General features: G+C 42.8%; 1 protein-coding gene across 1 annotated transcript in view; it reads left to right on the top strand.

Annotated features, from left to right (window-relative positions):
• Positions 1–21,355: 21,355 nt before the first annotated feature.
• DGKH (diacylglycerol kinase eta) overlaps positions 21,356–21,543 on the top strand; it is a 207,351-nt gene continuing 207,163 nt past the window's right edge. The window contains exon 1 of the mRNA XM_065901947.1: positions 21,356–21,436. The gene's annotated coding sequence lies outside the window, so the exon portion shown is untranslated. The remainder of the gene's footprint in view (positions 21,437–21,543) is intronic.

Raw genomic sequence — 21,543 nt, forward strand, 5'->3', positions numbered from 1 at the left:
CGAATGGAATTCAGGTTACAAAGACAAGACAATGAAATTGACTGTATCTCAGACTTCTAAGGAGGGAACAATTTTCTGAGCTTTGAAAGAACTGAAGAATTCTCACATTTTATTTTCTATTTAATACCATGTCATATCACATTACACCTGTTTCATATTATCTTTGAAATTCACACTTAGGTGTTAAAATTTTTACAAATTGTTTATGACAGTCCCTAATCACTTTTTCATTTTATTTATTATAGATCTTTTCTTATTTTAGAGTTTGAAATTTGGTTTCTCTCCCTTTTGGCTCAGTTAAGCCAGTGGTTGAACAATTTGGTAACACACACAAAAAACAATTTTTTCTTCAGTTTATCAATAAAATTGCTTTTTAATTTTGCAATATGTTTATGTCTTTACTTTTTACAAAATCTAACTTTTAAAATCATCTCTCTTTTGTTTCTTTGTGTTTTTACAGATTCTTTTGGTGTAGGAAAGGAAGAAAGTTAACATTTACTGAGCTTTCTACTGTGTACCAAGTTTTATTACAGATTTTGTTTATACTTTAGCATCATTTTCATACTACAGATTTAGTTCAGAAACATTTTTCTCATTTTTTGTGTTCTCTTTTTGTATTTTAGATTTCATATCAATAACACTTTACTTAAGTTACTTAACTACCTTTTCTTAACTTTATTGTCCCTCTGGCTCCAGTCTTGTAGTTTATTTTGTAGATGCAGATTATGTTCAAATATTCCTTCAGGTTCTGTGTTTGCAAAAGACTCTCTTCTGCCTTAAATACAAACAACAGCAACAAAAAACAACCAATATCCCCCACCAAAGAAATCCCCCCAAACTGGTGCCGTTCAGGCATTCTGATGAATCTGCAGGGAGAATCAAGTGTTTTTAGGAGATATATGATAATTTTATTCTTAGGAATTGCTTATGTCTTCTCTATTGTATAAGTTTAAAAATCTTCTACTCTTTGAATCTGTAACTGATAGCTCCCTCTCCCCTTTATGTGTTTCCATTAAATACCCTATGCCTCTGTAGCTCAAGAATCTGACAAGTACACATCCAGAAATAGTCCTCCATATACTCAAGAGAGACTTCTTGTCCTTTCTTAACTCAGGACAAGTTATTTTCAATGATCTCTTTCAGTATGCTTTCTATAATTTTCTTCTCTTTTTCTCTGGCAACACTGTCCACAGATTGAATTGGAGAGATCCGTGTTTTGGGTCTATAGTTTTCCCTTGAATTGCTTTAATTTTGAAGCCCTCTCTCTTAGGATTTGATTTTCTATTACTGCTGAACTTAAAGATCCCCGCTGTTCTCTTAGTGGACTTAGGATGATGGAGGCATCTTGTGTTCATGTCCTATTTTCAGGTTAATTTAGTGGAGCTCCAAATGACCAGTTAATAGCTTCAGTCCTCAGCTCAATAGAAGAAACATTGTTGTAGGCATCGAAGGAAACACTACTTCCTTGAGAACTGTGACCTTAAACCAGCAGAGCCTAAAGTTGTAGGCATAGGAAGGAAATATTTATGAGTGGGTTCTTAACATGTGTAAGTGATAATAATAACTTCCACTCCCATACCTTGATTCCTGGACCTGGCATTCTGGCTCTGGGACAAACACCACCATTTATTGTTCACTGGTTCAACAGTACACTAACCATATACCATTTCAGCATTCTCTAAAGGGCCTCCAGATGATGGTGACTTGGTAAGAGCAGTGAATTACATGGACATGAGCCCATTGCTCCACTATTTTGCTGTAAAATTACTTCCTTGAAAGTGAAAGTGAAGTCACTCAGTCATGTCTGACTCTTTGCCACCCCATGGACTATAGCCTACGCTCCTCCATCCATGGGATTTTCAAGGCAAGAGTACTGGAGTGGGTTGCTGTTTCCTTCTCCAAAATTAGTTCCTTGGTGAGAAGCAATTCCAAAATTAATTATTTTCATTCAACTCCCTAATTTACTAGATTTTATTTTGATAAATAGTGTGAACTTTGATTCTAAAAGCTCATTTAGTATGGAAAAAACCACTACAATATTGTAAAGTAATTCAGTTCAGTTAAGTTCAGTTGCTCAGCCATGTCTGACTCTTTGCGACCCCATGGACTGCAGCATGCCAGGCTTCCCTGTCCATCACCAACTCCCAGAGCCTACAGAAACTCAGGTCCATCGTGTCAGTGATGCCATCCAACTATCTCATCCTCTGCCATTCCCTTCTCTTCCCACCTTCAATCTTTCCCAGCATCAGGGTCCTTTCCAATCAGTCAGTTCTTTACACCAGGTAGCCAAAGTATTGGAGTTTCAGCTTCAGCATCAGTCCTTCCAATGAATATTCAGGACTGATATCCTTTAGGATGGACTGGTTGGATCTCCTTGCTGTCCAAGAGACTCTCAAGAGTCTTCTCCAACACCACAGTTCAAAAGCATCAATTCTTTGGCGCTCAGCTTTCTTTACAGTCCAGCTCTCACATAGATACACGACTACTGGAAAAACCATAGCTTTGACTAGACGAATCTTTGTTGGTAAAGTAATGTCTCTGCTGTAAAGTAACCTCCAATTAAAATAAATTAATTAATTAAAAAAAATAAAAGCTTACCATAGAAAATGACCTCATTTATATAGTCTTTGCCATCTCTTTGTCATCATGTCAAACAAAACAAAACCAAAAAGGTAAGGAGATGACAAAAAAATATGAAATACTCTGTTATTTTTATTATTATGAGAGTACTGACCATTTTTCCATTAATAGTTTAAAATCTATCTGTTTACCTCAAATATGTTAAGTAACTTAGTTCAATAATCCTCAGGAGATGCAAATATAGAAATCTTAAAAAATTCTTCAAAGGAGGATCAACTTTTCTACATATTATAAAATGAATATTTAACAAATACAGCTTTTTGAAACATGATTAATTAGGTAAGTTGATATTTGAGTATATGATTGTTTATAAAGATATATCATATACCCTGGCTATCTAATTATAGATGTATAGATTTGGTTATATTATTGATTGTATTGATGTAGATATTTAAGATTTTTTTCAATTAATAAAACATTCTTAGTAGTTTACTCCCAAACTTTTTTGTGTACATCCATATGTGGCCACACACAAGTTTTCTGTTGTTTGTTTTAAATATGGCCTCATACTGGATTGATATATATTGTTCCATAAGTTGCTTTTAAATATATTAGAGACATCTTTGCATATTAATGTCTATGGATGAATGTAAGCATTGGGGTTTAGGATTTGTATTGATTTTGTGGATCGATTTGGGGAAAATTAACATTTTAAATAATGTATATAATATATGTTAAATATTTATATATATATTATATCATATTTAAATCTTTTAATGCAGATATATTGGTATCTTCTGAAATACCCTTTAGCTAAGTTTTATAATTTTCTTCAAGTAAACCTTACATATTTCTATTTATCTTAGACATGTGTCTTTTGTGTTTATTATGAATGGGATTTTTAAATTTTATTTTTTATTGAAGTGTAGTTGCATTACAAAGTTGTGTTAATTACTGCTGTATAGCAAAGCGATTCAGTTATACACACACACACACACACACACACACACACACACACACACACATATATATTCCTTTTCATATTGTTTTCCATTGAGGTTTATCACAGGATATCGAATATAGTTCCCTGTGCTCTGCTTCGTTGCTTTTCCATTCTATATATATCAGTTTGCATCTGCTAACCCCAAACCCCCAACCCAGCCCTCTCCCTCCCGTCCTCCCGTTTGGCAGCCGTCAGTCTGTTCTCTTTGTCCCTGATTCTGTCTCTGTTTCATAGATGGGTTCAATTGTATGATACCTTAGATTACACATGTAAGTGATGTCTTATAGTATTTGTCTTTCTCTTTTTGACTGACTTCACTTAGTACGATAATTGCTAGTTGAACCCTTGTTTCTGCAAATGGCATTATTTCGTTCTTTTCTATGGCGAGTATTAATTCCCTATATGTATTTAAACCTCTTCTTTACCCACTCATCTGTTGATGGACATTTTTTTCCAGTTTTTAGCTATTGTGAACAGTGCTGCTATGAACACAAGGGATGAATAAGATTTTTAAAGTACAACTGATTATTGTTATTGGTTTTATAAGAGAAATCTGTACTAGCAATATTTTTGTGTTTCTCTCTCTTGGTTTTAGTGGATGAATATTAAGTGTGATATTTATTATTGTTGTTGACTGATACTCTTCCAGGTTGGAGAAATTTCCCTCTTTTCATAGTGTATGCAGTGTTAAATGGGAATGGATATGGAATTTTATCAAGTGGTTTTTGAGGGCATTTATTTTGAGACGAGTTTTAATATTTGAATGATTCAAATATTCATTTCAAGAAATTTGACTATGAAAATCCAATACCAGATTCAGTCATTATCTTTGGATCTTCATATTAATGGTATGCAGTTGACAGGTGTTAAAAAATGTGCTTGTTGAAGATCTTTAAAATCGCTTTGATTAATTTTAAGATTAGAGATGGTTTTGTATTAATAACACCTGATTAGTAAACTGTGCCTGTTATTGGAATTAATTCTACTGAATTTAGGTATGGGAGTCAATTCTTATAGAAGTCAAATGGAGAATTTAAAAACACAGTAATATGGAATTAAGACTGATTGTTTTTATGTTTCTTCCAACAAATGGTAAAGCCATTATATATTCATGCAGAAACTAAGAACAGCTTTATGATCTTTACAGAGCATCTGCCAAAGTAAATTATAAATACTCCAGTTAAACTTTGAAATTATATTGGAAAACACGATAGTTATGTGTTATGCTGACAAAGAGAAAAAATGTATTATAAGTGTTTAAATACTTCTAAACTAGATACAAATAAATCAAAAGCTCTTATAGCTCTAACACCTGAGGAGAAGGGAGCAAAGGAAACATGCATGAAAAATGGTTAGAAGGATTAAGCAAGGTGGTCTCCAAATACTTGTCCACAGGCGAAAGCCAGTGTCCTCTGGCCCACAGCAGCCCTTTGAGATGGATTTCTTCCCTGATGGCTCAGCAGGTAAGGAATCTGCTTTCAATGCAGGGGACATAGCAGATGTGAGTTCCATCCCTGGGTGGGAAAGATCCCCTGGAGCAGGAAATGGCAACCCACTCCAGTATTCTTGCCTGGAGAATTCCGTGGCCAGAGGAGCCTGGGCGTTAGAGTTCAGAGGATTGCAAAGAGTCAGACAGGACTGAGCATGCATGCATGCGGGCCCTTAGAGACCAGAACTGGGCAGCCCCAGGCAGAGTTCTTTCTTGCAGCCTGGCTGGCCAGACATCTGACCTGATGCTCTGAGGGTGAGATGGCCACCACAGCTAAACCTGCGGGAACTGTTGTTCCTTAGCCTTTTTTAGTTTACCCAGAATATTTCTGGATTGTGTGAGAATAAGGCATCCGTTGCTAACATCCATGGTGAACTGTTAAAAACCACACTCCTAGCACAAGTTGGACATTTGAGCTTTCCTTCCTTACTGCAGTGTCCAATAAAGATACCAAAGTCAACAAACTTGTATGAAAAACAATTACATAAAATGTGTATTTTAAATTATGGTATGATTTTTCTACGTTTGGAAACATTTACCATCTTCTTAGAGGTTTTCTTTTTTTAGAAAAGAATTGTCTTTATTTTTGGCTGAGCTTGGTGTTCACTACTGTGCTTGGACTTTCTCTAGTTGCAGCAAGCAGGGGCTACTTTTCGTTGTGATGTGCAGGCTTTTCATTGCGGCGGCTTCTCTCGTGCTGGAGAACGAGCGCTAGGCCCACGGGCTACAGCAATTGCTGCACACAGGCTCAGCAGTGTGGCTCGCGGTCTCTAGAGCTTGGGCTTAGGAGTTACGGCACGCACGCGGGCTTTTTGCCCCTTGGCATGTGGAATCTTCCTGGACTAGGGATCAAACTTGTGTCCCCTGCACTGGCAGGCAGAATCTTATCCCCTGTGCCACCTAGGAAGTCTCTCCATCTTCTTAAAATAAAGTTGTCTCTTCTAAACATTTTTAGATTAAAAGATCTTTCTATTATGAAATGATGGTGATAGTACATAGCTTCTTTCTGCATGATTATTTACTTACAGTACTGATGAGTACAAAAACAAAGACATATAAGGTGCCAGGAGAGCTTATATAAAAAGGAGTCAATCTGAATCCAGGGTTCAGGGAAGGTGTTTTCAAGAAAATGGCATAGCCACTGGCTTCATTTAGGCAGAATCTGCTAAATCAGTCTGTTTATCAACTAAATGATGGTTATTAGAATTAAGTGGGATGGCATCAGGGAAACCCTGTCAACACAGCCTTGCTTGCAATATTCCTTCATGCTAATTTCCCTCCCCAGCGGCTGAACCATGGGCCCAATCATCTGGAAACTGGAAACAATCATGAAAATACAAGGTAGCCATGCAAAGTTTGCCAGGTGGCTCAGTGCTAAAAAAAATCTGCCTGCCAATGCAGGAGACCCAGGTTCGATCCCTGAGTCTGGAAGATCCCCTGGAGAAGGAAATGGCAAACCACTTCAGCATTCTTGCCTGGGGAAGCCCATAGACAGAAGAGCCAGGTGGGCTACAGGCTATGGGATCGCAAAGAGTTGGACATGACTTAGTGACTAAACAACAACAACATGCAAAGAGAAAGACAAATTTAGTTTAGGTTGTTCCCTAGCTTTGAGATATATTATTCTTTCCTCTTTCCCAATGTTTTCCCTCCCCCTAACTCTACGGTTATACCTTCTCCTTATGATCTCTGTGCCTCTTTCTTCTTTTTTTTTTTTTCTCATTCAACATAAGACAATGATTTAAAGAAACAGGAATCAATAGAAAATAAATTTCCAAACCATCAAGGCTAATGCATTTAAAATATTGTAATGATAAACTACTATTGCTCAGTTTCTTTCTGAACAGTTATTTACTTATAGTACCGATCAGTTCTAAAATAAAGACATATAAGGTGCTATTATTAAGTCACTAAGTCATGTCCAACTCTTTGCAGCCCTGTGGACTACAGCACACTAAACCTTCCTGTCCTGTAGCAATTGAACAGATTATGTGGCTACTTGGTAATGATGAATTGTCTTCACAGTGGAGATTTTTTTCTACAGGATCTCAGCTACAGAAGTCAGGCTGGGTATTATTCAGAGGTCAGTAGCAAGGAAAAGATAGAGGAAGTGAGATAACTTTGTTGTGTGCCTTTATTAAACCTGTCTAGCAGAACCTAAGATATTCCCTGGTGCCATGCTTATCAGCTCTCCCTAGGTTGATGTGGGATCATACCTTCCTTCATGGCATCCTCTAACTTATGTGCATTTCTGAATGCAAGTTACCCCATATACCTACACCCCCAACATACACATAGAGAACAAAAGTCTTAAGCAGACATTAATCTCTGATGCCAACTGACTGGAAAGGAAATTTTTTGTTTTAAAAATGATTTCATTTGTCAAACTAAAATAATAGTGTCTTGGATAGCGTTTTTGGGTGCAAACCAACAAAAATCCACTCTAACTAATTTTCATATAAAAGAATTTCTTAAGATATAAAGATAGCTTATCCCAAAGGCTAAAGAATTGAATTCCAGGCAGGAATCCCAGAACCAAGTTGCAGAACTGGCTTCCCAAGTGAATAGTGGCTTCTATTAGGATCAGGACCTTGCCCAGTCAGAAGCTCTCACCACTGACATGAAGAGAAATTTTAATCAGAGAACCTGTTAACTTCGTTTTGGAAATGCTTTCCCACCGAATAAGGGCTCTTCCCCCTTTGCAACCTCTTGAACTGTATCCTGCCAGGCCCCTCTGTCCATAGACTTTTCCAGGCAAGAATACTGGAGTGGGTTGCCATTTTCTCTTCCAGGGGATCTTCCCGACCCAGGGATCGAACTCGTGTCACCTGGATCTCCAATATATTCTTTAACCGCTGAGCCATCTTGGAAGCACACACAATAAAGAACTTGAACTTGATTCAGTAGGTGACCGTGTGTCATTGAAGGAGCCGAGGAATATCACTGGAATACACATTGATGCCTAGAACGCTTCCCCAATGAGGATGGGATGGGAAGTAACCTTATGCATTTCAGTGGACGGAGTTAAAATTCTGCCCTCTGGTCAGTTTTTTCCTTTATCTAGTTTTACTCATCTGACTTGCACAGGACCTACTGCTGGTCATCTGCAATAGTGGTGAAATTCCACATGGTCACTGCGGGCCACCTTCAGAAGAAGGGTCCTTTTTTTGGCTACACTCCGTCTTTGCTGTTTGCACCAGTTTCTTCAGTTGCAACCTAATGGGCTTAATTGCCCTGCTGCATGTGGGATCTTAGTTCTCTGACCAGGAATCAAACCTGTGTGCCCTGCATTAAAAGGAGAATTCTTAACCCTGAAACACCAGGGAAACCCCACCAGTGTCTTGATATGTGAAAACTTTCACTTTTTAATTGTGGATTGCATGTACTTCTAGGTTGGTTGCTCCAGGTTATGCTCCTTTTTATAACTGCTTCTTGCTGTTTGCCTATCTTAGCATCTTTGAGCCAATCCAGGATCAAGAAAGAAGCCAGGGTAGTGTTCAACTCTAGAAATGCTGTCGGCTTATCAGCAGCCTCTCTGAACTTGCTACTGCAAGCTCACGGGCCCGTTCTAGTTACAGATCTCTGTTCTCTGTAATTAGATGAGGAGATAGTCAGAGAAGTGAGCAACAAAGCCTGTTTTGGCGATCTTTGTGGTTTGAGAGTGGGACTTAGGGAGGTCTGTCCCGGTGAATCTTAGGTTAACCTAGATTGTAGCCAAGGATCTCAGGGTGCCAGAGTGGTGAAATCCATCAGTGATCAAATACAAAGGAGTAGACAGACTTGCCACATAACAGAAGCAATTTCTTTGTGGACAGTGGCAAGACTAAATTAAATGGTCAAAAATCTTAACACTGACCTTGTTTAAACAAACAAGGCAAGAAAGAAAACACTGTATTTGATAGCCTGGGCTAAGAGGAGTCTGACTGGTACAGAAACAGTGGGACATCTTTGGTGGTCTGGAAGACCAGCAGACAGTGAAAGCGTTGGTAGCTTAGTCATGTGGACTGTAACCACCAGGCTCCTCTGTCCATGGAAGGTCCCAGGCAAGAATACTGGAGTGGGGAGCCATTCCTTTCTCCAGGGGATATTTCCAACCGAGGGATCGAACCTGTGTCTCCTGCATTGGCAGGCGGGTCCTTTACAGTCTGAACCATCAGGGAAGCAGGGTATGTTACCATTGCACAGACAGCTGTCACCCAGGAAGCAGTCTTAGCTTTAGACTGCTGAAGAACAAAAGGATCCAGAGAGGTGGTGGGCTTGAGATCTTAGTGGTCAGGATGACCCTGTGAAAGGTCGAAAGAGTGTGGACCTGGGTCTGATGGCTTTGCAAAATTTGATTTTTCTGTTGTCAGGACTGGTGACTGGACTCAACATTTTTAATTGAGGCAGAGGGACAATCACAGAGAGAAAGCTAGAATCCGTGCTGAAGAGGGGTCTCGGGTCCTAGGAAGGGTGAAAGGTACCCTCTGAGAACTATGGCCAGAGGGACATAGCATAATCACCTAGGGGTTTTGAGCCTCTGAGTCCCCGTCTCAGGGGTCTGGGGTGCTGGAGAAATGACTCATGGGTAACAGCAGCCTCTAAGAGGTACAGGCAGGGCTCTTCACTGAGGCACAGCTCTCTTCCCCTCTGACTGGCCATTGTCGTGGCTGGCCAGAATCAAGCCAATGTTAGCCCTGGTTCTTGTGGCTGTCTCTGCACTGAGGTGGGGCTGGTGGGGGCAGACACACACTCGCACACACTCACACACACTCAGGACGTGGCTTGAGAGCAGGGGGCGGTTGGAGCCTTCAACTATGACCACATGCGCCACCAAGGTCTAAGCCCAGGGAGATGGGCTTGACACGTCCCTTGACACAGCGCCCAGCTCCTCCTGGTCTCCCTTAGGGTCCCCTCTTTCTCGGGGATGTTAGAGTTGACAGGCTGGAGGGTCCCTCCCTGACCTGGGAAAGCCTCAGGTGGGCAGGCTAAGTCAAGCAGTGTCTTTCGGTATCGAAGAGCATAGACTTTAGGTGAAAGCCCAGCTCCTCCTCCTCAGGTGTGTCTCAGCCCTGCCCTCGCCTCGTATGTAAAGTGTAGAAGTCTGGTACCCGGCTCTAGCAGTGCTATGGGGTTGAAACGAAAGCATATGTGTAAAATTTTTATAAAAGTTTCTGGCTCCTAGCACGTATTATACAAATGTCAGCTTTAAGACAATGAGATAAAATATTCATCCAACAATTTATTGAGTATCTACTAGGTATCAGAGCGGAGGTGGGGCCTTCCCAGGTGGTGCTAGTGGTAAAGAACCCGCCTGCCAATGCAGGAGACCCAAGAGCCGCGGGTTCGATCCCTGGGTCGGGAAGATCCCCTGGAGGAGAGCAAGGCAATCCACTCCACAGCGGGATACATACGCCCCAAAAAGCTGGACACAACCGAGTGACTAACACTGGGAAGTAGAAGAGAGGAATCATCGACTTTTATTCTTTTCGGCAGCTCTTTCCACACCTTTAGAGTAGTAAGAAAAGAAGGCAAGGAGAAGCTGGTGTGTTTTTCTTTATTTCCCCTTTAATTAACTAATTTTTGGCTGCTCTGGGTCTTCATTGCTGCGTGAGGGTACTCTCTAGCTGGGGAGTATGGGTTTCGCATTGGAGTGGCCTTTCTTGCTGGGGTGCGCGGGCTTAGTCGCCCTGTGGCATGTGGAATTTTCCCAGACCAGAGATCAGACTACTGTCCCCTGACTTAGCAGGTGGGTTCTTAACCACTGGATCACCAGGGAAGACCCCAGTTAGTTTTTCAAGGAAGAAAGGGCAAGAGAGACCCGCTTCGGTGCTTGACTGAAGGCCTACCCCTGCTCAGCAAGGGACTGTGTCACGGCTTGGGACGACAAATCCTCACAGTAATTAGAGGCATGCTGTCCTTTTTTGCACTTTATTAAGAACCCTTGGGGAGACCTGGCCTTGAGGGGGCAGGGTCCTAGGTTTCTGTCACAGTCTGTTTGTTCCTCTCTCCATTCACCAAAAATGCTAACCTACAGTTATCTTTCATACTGAGAAGAAATGACTAGGCTATTCGCTTCATAAATCACAACTTCATTTTAAGGCATTGAGGTGTTCACGTCTAATGACCCTACTCCTAGCTTTTGGGAAAGGCTTTAATCTTGTTAATGATATGCTGAAACAAATTAAACAATGACTAATTCTGTGGCCTGGTTGCTGACTGATTCCAACAGGAAATTTCTCTTTAGGAAAGTTCGCTTTGTCGGTCCGCTCATCTGATGTCTCGCCATAGATAGGCTGTTTTTAAGACTGCAAAGCAAGGATATCATATTCTAATAATAGGCCCGGTGAACCTGCAATTGTTCGTTCGCTTTGATTTCTGTATTCAAAGCATTGCTTCAAAAACTACGTTATAAGAACTTGTGTTTAAAATGTTTCCAACCTCATCCCCCACCCCAAAGGGTAAAGCCTGTTCCATCTTGTGTTCTCACTCCACCCTGGAGGAAACTGTTAATTTCTAGATCTTTCAAGATGCCAGACTGGTTAGTCAGAGGATTTCTTGTTCAAAATACCTCCCTCCCTACTTCAATCATCGGTCTTCTGAGTCCAACACTCTCTTAGCCTCCTTCAAAAACAAAAACAAAAAACTATTAGAAAAGAGAAGTAGATCTTTAAAAATGGTATCCGTGTTCTCTACTTTTAAAGAGGTAATATCAGGGTATTAAAGATGGAAGATAACAAGTTGTTACAATCAAACCTAACTTGCCTTCTAGGAGTTCTAAGGATTAATTAATCAATCAAAGGATGTGCTCACTGCTTACTATTATTATTATGCTAAAGATGTGAACACAGAGTGTCTTCGCTGGTGTATTAAGCCCTTCGTGATCCATTATCCGTTCATTTCTTCAGCCTCAGCTCTAATTCACCTTCTCATACTGTGGTTAACGGTCATATGACAATTCTTCTCAGAATGTGAAAGAACCAGCAGAGCTCTCCTTTGACTCTTAGCTCTTCTAGAGAATCAGTTCTTTTCCCAAGGTCTGCTTTCCTTCCAACCACCCCTCCATACCCAACTAGGTCCTGTATATATATATATTTAAAGTGAGATTTAGGTCTCACTTTATTTTACTTTAAAAAAGGGTTTATTTATTTATTTGGCTGCACCGGGTCTTAGCTGTCGCATATGGGATCTGGTTCCTGACCAAGGATGGAACCCCAGGCCCCTTGCCTTGGGAACGCGACGTTCTAGCCCCTGTACCATCAAGGCAGTCCCAGGTCTCACTTTTTTATTTATTTATTTTTATTTTTTAACACCAACACCATTTTGTGCTGGGGTATAGCTGATTAACAGTGTTGTGGTATCTTCAAGCGAACAGTGAAGGGACTCAGCCATACACACAGGCATTCATTCTCCCCCAGACCACTTCCCATCCAGGCTGGCACATGGCATTGAGCAGAGTTCCATATGCCATACAGTAGGTCTTTGTTGGTTATCCATTTTAATTGTAGCAGTGTGTACATGACCTGCCCAACGTCCCTAACTATCCCTTCCCAGGTCTCACTTTAGATGCCCCTTCCTCCAGAAAGCCTCCCTCAACTCTCCGAGACTGCTTTAGACATCCCTTCCACGGGCTCAGGTAGCTCCCCACTTCCATCACGGCACTAACTGCTCTCTGGGGGAAAGGCCTACACGCCTCCCTGCCTCAGATAAAGTAAGCACTCAGTACATACTTATTGGATGAATAAACCGAATAACTATGATTTGGTAAATAATAAATTAAAAAAATATTTTCCTTTAACACATTCCAAAATATTACGATAATAAATGATCATTAATGAGTTACTAGTTTAACTTCACCGTTACCACTTGTGAAGTTCTAGAATTTCCACACCTTGTGACCACTCAGCTAATGGGAACCGTTTAACAACCTTTCTGGACAAGCCAACGTTAATGATTTGCACCAAGTCGGTATTCAATGAATTTTTATTGGTAGAGAAATGAACCATCAGGGTGTGAGGTATTTTCCTGGTGAGACAAAACGCAGAGGTATCATGAAATGATTTTCACGTCCCAGTTAGGGCCCCATGTGACGCCGTGCCCTCCCCTGGCCAAGGAGGAAGTGCAAATAGCCCCACTCTTTCAGCGCCCCACTGTTTACCCTTCTCCCATCTCTTCAGCCTCCACCCTTGGGATCCCCACCTGCTGCTGCTCTCATAAGAGATCCACAGGGCCTGGGCTGCATAAAGGGGAGCAGCAGGACTGGACAGACAGAATGACACCCGCTTTGTTCTGGGCTCAGGGACCCCTGTCCGCCAGCGGGATCAGGCAGAGCCCCTAAGGTCCTTTTCCATCACCTACTTGTGGTCCCTCAGGTCCTTCCTGGAGGTTAAAAAAGCTGGCGAAGGGGTGAGAGGAAAGGGCATCTAAGGAAGGCTGACTGGATCCCTCGGTGGGTGGAAGGTGGTGGTATAGAAAGCAGAGGGGAAGGAAAGCCAGCCAAGGGCAGTGCCTAGTGAAGGGGTATCATGGGCTGGAGACTGGTGAAAGGGAGGAAAGCCTGGAGCCGGTACGTCTTAGACCTCTGTACTGAGGGCAGTTGTCATCCCCTGAGGCAACGGGAAAGAAAACACCCTTGACACCTAGATTCCAGTCTAGGTCCTAACAACAGTTAATGTTTATGGCACCTTTCTCTTCCCTGACTCCTCTGTTCTCGTCTCCGTCTCCGAAGAAACGGAATTCTATAAGGCTTATTCCTGCACCTGGGCATCAACCCTTCTTCCAGGAGTCAGTCCCTCTCTCTCTGGCATTTGGTCATTTTTCTCTCTGCGGCACCTTCCTACCTGCCTAGAAACCAGATTGCTTCCCGAGGTGGCAAACCAGTGCCAGCCTCCACCTCCCAGCAAAGTTCTTGAAGAGTATGTAGTCCACTCTCCTTACTGCTCCTGCCTTTGTACCTCTATTCCTCTCTTTTTTTTAAAAGATTTTTTTTTTTTATGTGGACTGTTTTTAGGTCTTCAACGAATTGGTTATGATATTGCTTCGGTTTTATGTTTTGGTTGTTTGACCGTGAGGCATGTGGCATCTTATCTCCCCATCCAGGGATTGAAACCGCATGCCCTGGATTGGAAGGCGAAGTCTTAACCACTGGATCGCCAGGGAAGTCTCATGCACCTCTATTCCTAAGTCTTCTTCAAGCTCCTTGATGAGGCTCCTACATGCGAAGAACTCAACATGCTGGCTCTGTTTCTTACAAGTTCTGAGACCTCAAGCAAACTGCTTAGTCCCTAAAATGAAATCTCCTCAATCTGCAAAACGAAAAGAACGAGAATTACCCCAGATGGTTGTTCCAATGATTAAAACCAAAGTGTCATTTACTTAAAAGGGAGCTATAAAAATATCTGTTCTGTGTAAACTTTTGTAAAATCTATTTTTCCAGGAGCTGCTAATTTCAGAGTCTATCACTTCTCTCAGGAGGGAATGAGGGGCAATGTTCCTCATCTAATTTATGTGACATAAAAGTCATATTCCTGCCACTTCTTTTCCCTTTCAGCTGGAGCTTTTTTATGTTTATAAGGAAGATCTATATTATATCAGACATTTTTAGTACAGTATTTCATTTAGCCCTCAAAAATACTGAGAAACTGCTTTTGTGATGCTCATTTTACAATGGATGCTTCCTGGAGGCTCAGTGCTGAAGAATCCACCTGCCAATGCAGGCGACTTGGATTCAACCCTTGGGATCACAGCATCCCCTGGAGATGGACATGGCAACCCACTCCAGTATTCTTGCCTAGAGAATTTCATGGACAAAAGGATCCTAGCGGGCTATGGTCCATGGGGTCTCGAGAGTTGGACAGGACTTAGTGACTAAACAACAACAAATGCTCATTTTACAATGAGGAAACAACTTGCTCAAGGTCTCAAGGTTAATCAGTAGAAGAACAGGAATTCAGGAACAGTTCTCTTTAATACCAAATCCCATGCACTGTCCTCTCAATGCTTATATACCTCAAATGACAAAGAGCCAAACCTCATACTTCTTTCCTGTATTTCTTCCTTGTGTAGTTTTCCAAAAGAAAATACCCCAAACGTGCTCTGAGAAAACCACTGTATAAACATCAGGGGGAATTAAAAAACACATGATAGCAATACATAGCTTATAAGAGAGGCATTTGAGAGTTGAAGTGCTTGTTTTTGTCTGTTTAGAATTATCTTTAAAGGAAGGGGATGAAGATACTGACTAATCTTTGATGTTTTGCCTATATATTCATTTTAAGTTGCTCAGTGGTGTCTGTCTCTTTGTAACCCCATGGACTGTAGTCTTCGAAGCTCCTCTGTCCATGGACTTCCAGGCAAGAATACTGGAGCGGGTTGCCATTTCCCACTCTAGGGAATCTTCCTGACCCAGGGATCAAACCTGCATCCCTTGCATCTCCTGCATTGGCAGGCAGATCCTTTACTACTGGGCCACCTGGGAAGCCCCAAAGAATTGAAATAGAATAGGCATAAATTCCGAATCATTAGAAGTGTTTGGAAAAAAAGAGTATGATAAAGAAAGTTCAATGAAAAGGAGATGAGATAGGAGGGGGAAAAAAGCAAAGAAAAAGGAAATTAAATAAGTAGGAAGTGAGAGGGTGGTAATAAATTCAAGCAGGAGGATCACAGTGTGACAGAGTGTGCTAGTTTTCACCAAAAATCTGTTCTCTTTCATGGTTACAGAATTGCGGTTGGGGCATGGCTACCCAGCTAGCGGTCTCATCGTCCTGCCCCTTTGCTGCTGGGTATAACCTCGGAACTAAGTTCTATCTGGTGGGTGATGACAGATAAGTCTGTCTAGGTCTTTCTGGGTCTAGGTTGTTGTACTTGTGTTTCACACTTCATTCTTCCTTGAGCTGGAACTACCTAATTTCCTTCTTCTTTGTAAATAAGGGCGACACCTTAGAGGATGGAATAGTCATACGTGGCAAAGGAGCCACAGCAGCTGGGACCACTCTTCCCAATACTCTTTCACAGGAAAGATGTAAGCGTTGTGTTTGGTGGGTGGCAAGGAGGAAGGAGCTCTTTCTTATAGCAACCTTTTACCCTAATTAACATACATATAAAATGAAAACTTATTACCATAGGCTACCGCCAATGCTGGACATGCAAGAGATGCAGGTTCAATTCCTGTGTGGGGAAGATCCCCTGGAGGAGGAAATGGTCACCCACTCCAGTATTCTTACCTGGAAAATTCCAGGGATGGAGGAATCTGGTGGGCTACTGAGTCACAAAGAGTCAGACACGATTGTGCATGCATGCAGGCATGTCACTAAAAGGCAGACTCTCAGTTGGAGTAAAGATCAAAATTCAACTCTTGTGATGAACTTTTACAGGGCAGCAATGGAGAACATACTTGTGGACACAGTGGGGGAAGGAGCTGGTGGGACGAACTGAGAGAGTAGCACGGAAACATAAATGATCGTATGTAAAATAGATGGCCAATGGAAATTTGCTATATGACTCAGGGAGCTCAAATCAGGTGCTCTGTGACAACCCAGAAGGGTGGGATGGGGTGTGAGGTGGAAGGGAGGTTCACGAGGGAGGGGACAGGTATGCCTGTGGCTGATTTCATGTTGATATGTGGCAGAAACCAAGACAATATTGCAAAGCAGTTATCCTCCAATTGAAAATTTAAAAAAGTCAAGTGTTATTTACAAAAACACACTTAAAAATAATGACTCAGGATGGTTGGAACTGAAGAGATGGAAAGATATACACTAGGTAATCACAAACAAAAAGAAAGATAATTGTATCATGCAACATAGAATTTAAGGTGGAAAAACAATGGACAGATAAACACCTAGTGACCTTAACTAGGCAAACTGGGTCAGAGTCCTGACTTTGACATTTATATTGTGGAACCCTGGGCAAATTGCTTTATTGTTTTCTAGTTTCAGTTTCTTTCTCTATAAAAGATGATAATAACATATTATTTGCAGAATTGGGAGATAATACACGGGGAATGCTCTCTATAGATATAAAAATATAGTAACTCAAATTGGATCATATAATTCATTCATCTGGCATTTACTGAACACTTCTTATACATCAGAACTAGGAAGAGGGAGTCAGTCATATTACTTGTCATCAGAGAGATTATGTGTAAAGATGAGTTTAATAAAATATTCTACAGCATTATGGGGGGGGGCACACATTTTGTCTAGAGAGGGGCCAACAGAGTCAAAAATAATTTCATAAGAAAGGTGATTCTGTGGTTGATTGGTGTTTGCACAGGCTGAGTAAGAGGAAGGATGTTCCATGAGAAGGCACAGCATAAAATTAATTCTCCTGGAGCTTCCCTGGTGGCTCAGTGATAAAGAATCTTCCTGCTACCAGATCTGAAAGAGACACGTGCACCCCAATGTTCATCGCAGCACTGTTTATAATAGCCAGGACATGGAAGCAACCTAGATGCCCGTCAGCAGATGACTGGATAAGGAAGCTGTGGTACATATACACCATGGAATATTACTCAGCCGTTAAAAAGAATTCATTTGAATCAGTTCTAATGAGATGGATGAAACTGGAGCCCATTATACAGAGTGAAGTAAGCCAGAAAGATAAAGACCAATACCGTATACTAACGCATATATATGGAATTTAGAAAGATGGTAATGATAACCCTATATGCAAAACAGAAAAAGAGACACAGATGTACAGAACAGAATTTTGGACTCTGTGGGAGAAGGCGAGGGTGGGATGCTTCGAGAGAACAGCATCAAAACATGTATATTATCAAGGGTGAAACAGATCACCAGCCCAGGCTGGATGCATGACAAGTGCTCGGGCCTGGTGCACTGGGAAGACCCAGAGGGATGGGATGGAGAGGGAGGTGGGAGGAGGGATCGGATGGGGAATACATGTAAATCCATGGCTGATTCATGTCAATGTATGACAAAAACCACTACAATATTGTAAAGTAATTAGCCTCCAGCTAATAAAAATAAATGGAAAAAAAAAGAAAAAAGAATATAAAATTATGGTTAATATATATTGCTAAATATATATTGCTAAATAATATATATTGCTAAATATGCTAAATATATTGCTAAATAGCTAAATATTAGCTAATATATATTGCTAAATATGGTTAATATATATTGCAAGCTGTGAAACAATAGAGTCAATATTATCTTATAAAAATGTATATTTAAATAATGAAAATATATTTCTTTTCAAATTGATGAATAGTGGTGTGGTAGACAAAATAATAGCTGCTCAAAGATGTCCACATCCTGATCCCTGAAACCTGTGAATATGTTACTTTACATGGCAAAAGGGACTTTTCAGATTGATTGAATTAAGGATATTGAGTTAGGGAAATTATCTTGGATTATTCAATGGACCCAAAGTTAGGACAAGAGTATTTATAAGAGGGTGGCAGGAGAATTAGTAGTAGGGGATGTGACAAACGAAGCAAGGGTTTGAAGTAATGTGAGAAAGGAATCCTGAACCAAGAAACACTGACAGCCTCTGGAAACTGAAAAAGCAAGAAAATGGAGCCTCCCTTCAAAGCTTCAAGAAAGAACTTGTCGTACTGACATTTTGACTTGAGTCTGATGAGACTGATTATGAACCTTTGAACTTCAAAATTGTAAGATAATAAATTTTTGTTGTTTTAAGCCTCTAAAAAAAAAAAAAAAAAAAAAAGAATGTTCCTGCCAACGCAGTAGACATGGGTTTTATTCCTGATTCAGAAAGATCCCACATGCCAGGGAGTAATGGGACCCGCGTGCCCCAACTATTGAACCTGTGCTCTAGAGCCCAGGAGCGGCAGTACTGAAACCCGTGCATTCTAGAGCCGATGCTCCGCAACGAGAGGCCACTGCAATGAGAAGCCTGTGTACCGCAACAGAGATAAAAGCCTGAGCAGCGATGAAGACCCAGCACAGCTAAAAACAAATAAATAAAATTTTATGTACATAGAAAAAGGAATCAATCCAAGAAGAAGATATAACAACAACAACAAAATAAGTGGCCTGATAGGGAACTGCATTGGTGGAACTCAGAAAGTTTGATGAGACTGGAGAAACAGATGCTGGCTAAGATATTGGAACTTCATCCTACACACAATGGGGAGGCATTTAAAGTGTTCCTCCAGGAAATGACTTGCTAGGTTTTGTATTTTAGACAGCTAATTTTAGCCACAAGGTGAGAGATGGCAGGGGCAGAGGTGTGAGCAGCTTAGCAGCAGTGAGACTAAAGAGGAAAGCAATGCAATGTTTCAGGGGCTCAAAAGAAAGGACCCCAAACCCAACAGGAGCAGTGAAATGGACAGAAGGTGATGGACAGGAATGTCTGGCCTCCCAAGGGGGTGACAGCGGAAGAGAAGGGGAGCCTGGGACAACTTCAGATTTCCCCTTTGGTTAAGGAGGCAGACTGTGGAGATGTTTACTAGGAGTGAGACCAGGGAGAATGGGCAACTGGCAGGAAAGTTAACTTCCCTTTTAGTCAAGCTGAGCTGAAGGCCAGTGGGCCGTCTGGGCAGACGTTTATGATAAGAAACTGGCTTTACAGACTGGAGATCTAGGGTAGGCTGGCCAGGTTATGAGTTGCTAGCACATTGGTTGGTGGTTGAAGTCATGGATGGGTCTGGATAGACCAGATAGCATTAGAAACAGACCAAAAACAGGCTATTCTAGCATTCCAGCATGTCAAAGATGACAAAGGGGCCAAGCTCAAGTAAGACGCTTAGAGAACAGTAAACGGAAGTGTCACAGAGGCCAATGCAGGAGATAGTTTCGAGGACAAAAGTCTGGCCTCCAGTGACAAATATTGCAGATACATTAAATAAGAAGCGAATGGTGGTGGGGGGCAGGGAAACAACCCAGTGGGTCAGGGAAGTTTGACAAAAGCACGGATGACCTTTGTCAGGGTTGCCTTGGAAGAATAGTGGGCACGGAGATGGGTTGCAGGAAAGAATGAGCGGTAGATGAAGAAAGGGTTGTAAGAATAATAAAAACAGGCATTTCCTCCCAAAGAGCTTGACTGTGAGGAGGTGGGGGGGAGGGGGTGGCTGGAACTGGAGGATCCAGACTGGATCAAGGAAGTGTTTTGAAATTTTCAGTTTTTAAAATGTGCCTATATGTTTTACATGACGAAGGGCCTGGGAAGATGCTGATAGAAGGAGCCTGAAAGTCCAGGAGAGGGAATACGTGAAAAGCCATCCCGACTCATTGGAAAAGACCCTGATGGTGGGAAAGGGTGAAGGCAAACAGAGAAGGGAGCGCGGAGGATGAAATGGTTAGATAGCAGCACGGACTCAATGGACGTCAATCTGAGCAAACTCCAAGAGATTATAGTGGAGGACTGAGCAAACTGGCGTCTTGCAGTCTATGGGGATCGCAAAGAGTCAGACACGACTTAGGGACTGGACAATAACAAAGCCATTCTCGGGTTGGAAATAGACTGAGACCGTCTTCGATGCCCATAAGAGTATCAGAAACGCTGTTTGAAAGGTTGTTTTCAAAGGTTGGGACCAGACGACATGTCATTTATTGAGCGCTCACTGCGAGCCAGTCCCTTTCCGTAATTTGAAGGCAGCAATCTAATTGGAAGGCAGATCCACTCCGGAGCCGGGTTTCTTTCCTTGAAACCGTTAATCACTAAAAAGGCATAAAAACAAACAAACAAACAAAAAAAGTACTCCCTGAAGCTGAACCCCTGTCGCAGATGCTAACCCATCTGCAAGGCTTTTTAGTGTCACAAAGCATAAACCATCCCTGGCGCAGCTGGTTCAAGAGCGGCTCTGGAATGCAATGATCTCCCTCCCTCTGTCGAAGTCGGTTACCGTCCAACGCGATTCGGTTCAAGTCTCAGCGCCCGGAGGAGGGGAGGTGCCCGCGCGCGGGCCGCCGGCGTGGGGAGGGAGGCGGGCGCGGGTTGCGGGCACCGGGAGAGGGAGACGTGGGGACAGGGGCGCTTGAGGCGACTCCGGGGACGCGCGGTCGCTGCCGCTCCCATCGCCAGCGCATCGTCCGGCCGAGTCGGGCTTTCCCCGCTCTTCCCCGCCGCTCTTCCCGCGCGCGCGCGCGGCGGCGGCTCGGCGCCCGGTCCCGGGGGGAGGCCGCCTGCGTCCCCGCGGCCGCCCGGCGCCCCTCACCACCCGGCGGCCGCTTTCGGTTCCGCGCCTTATAAGGCCGGCCGGGGGGGTCACGTGCGCCCCGGGCCGCCCGCCGGGAGGAGGGGGCGGCGGGGAGGAGGCGGGGCGGGGAGCGGGGAGGAAAAGGGGAGGGAGCCGGGGGCGGAGGAAGGCGCGGGAGGCGGACTCCGCGGCCGCGGGAGGCGGCGGCGGCGGCGGCGGCGGGGAGCGGATCGCGCGGCGCTGGACCGCGGAGGAGGAGGAGGTGGACGGAGGGCCCGGCGCGGGGGCGGGAGAGCGCAGCGCGGCGGAAGCCGGAGACGGCGGGAGGGCCGGTGGCTGGGAGCCGGGCGGCGGCGGCCGCGAGCACCG

This window comes from Muntiacus reevesi, chromosome 11 (genome assembly GCF_963930625.1).
Source record: "Muntiacus reevesi chromosome 11, mMunRee1.1, whole genome shotgun sequence".
NCBI classification, from domain to species: domain Eukaryota; kingdom Metazoa; phylum Chordata; class Mammalia; order Artiodactyla; family Cervidae; genus Muntiacus; species Muntiacus reevesi.